This window comes from Brachyhypopomus gauderio, chromosome 13 (genome assembly GCF_052324685.1).
Source record: "Brachyhypopomus gauderio isolate BG-103 chromosome 13, BGAUD_0.2, whole genome shotgun sequence".
NCBI classification, from domain to species: domain Eukaryota; kingdom Metazoa; phylum Chordata; class Actinopteri; order Gymnotiformes; family Hypopomidae; genus Brachyhypopomus; species Brachyhypopomus gauderio.
Window position 1 is genome coordinate 8247923 of NC_135223.1, and position 1097 is coordinate 8249019.

Consider the following 1097-nt stretch of genomic DNA (forward strand, 5'->3'; position numbering starts at 1 on the left):
GTGGTGGTGCTGGTGATGATGGTGGTGGTGATGATGTTGGTGGTGGTAGGGATCATTACATGTGGCTGTTATCAGTGACCATGCTGAACAGCCTTGATGTGTCCAACAGGTGAGTACACCATGAATTACATAAAGACACACACAAACAAATCAGAGTACAGCCAGCACTCCCCATTTACACAGCCATCACCGTCCAGGCAGCACAGAAAGAGCATGAGGGGAAAGACCAGACAGCCAGAAAACCCTGACGCAGCTCTAGGGCTGCTTTAAAGGATCAGGGTATGATCAGGTGGTACGAACATGCAGTGTTGGCAGTCACCACAATTTGGCCTCAAGATTTTGGATAGAATCTCAGAACGACACCAAATACATCAAATACAGCAAAAGGAAGACCTTACATATTCATGGTGTGCCAGGTGCATATTACACATGTTAGAAGTGTTGCTACTCAATCACATCACGTGAACCACAGGTCCCTAGTACCCTCTGCCCATTCAGGATTGGTCAACAACCACAGGACCATTGCAAAGTTGTGGACTGCAACAGATGGACTACAGAGGCAGATGGACCAGTCTGAGAGGTTCACTCTGCTCAACCCAAACCCTAACTCTTCAGATTATTTCTCCAACTCCAAACCCCCCTCCATTGTTCAGATGCTACTGGAAGCTTACCCCTTACCCCTGGATCAGATGTGGTAGCACTAAAAGCTGCAGAGGGTGAGCCCATCTCAAACCTCAAACCTCACCTTCAAACCTCAAACCTCAACTTCACCTACAAACCTCAAACCTCGCCTACAAACCTCAAACCTCACCTTCAAACCTCATCTACAAACCTCAAATCTCACCTTCACCTACAAACCTCGCCTACAAACCTCAAGCCTCGCCTACAAACCAAGCCTCCAAACCTCAACTACAAACCTCAAACCTCACCTTCAAACCTCACCTACAAACCTCAAATCTCACCTTCACCTACAAACCTCGCCTACAAACCTCAAGCCTCGCCTACAAACCAAGCCTCCAAACCTCAACTACAAACCTCAAACCTCACCTACAAACCTCAAACCTCACCTTCAAACCTCACCTACAAACCTCAAACCT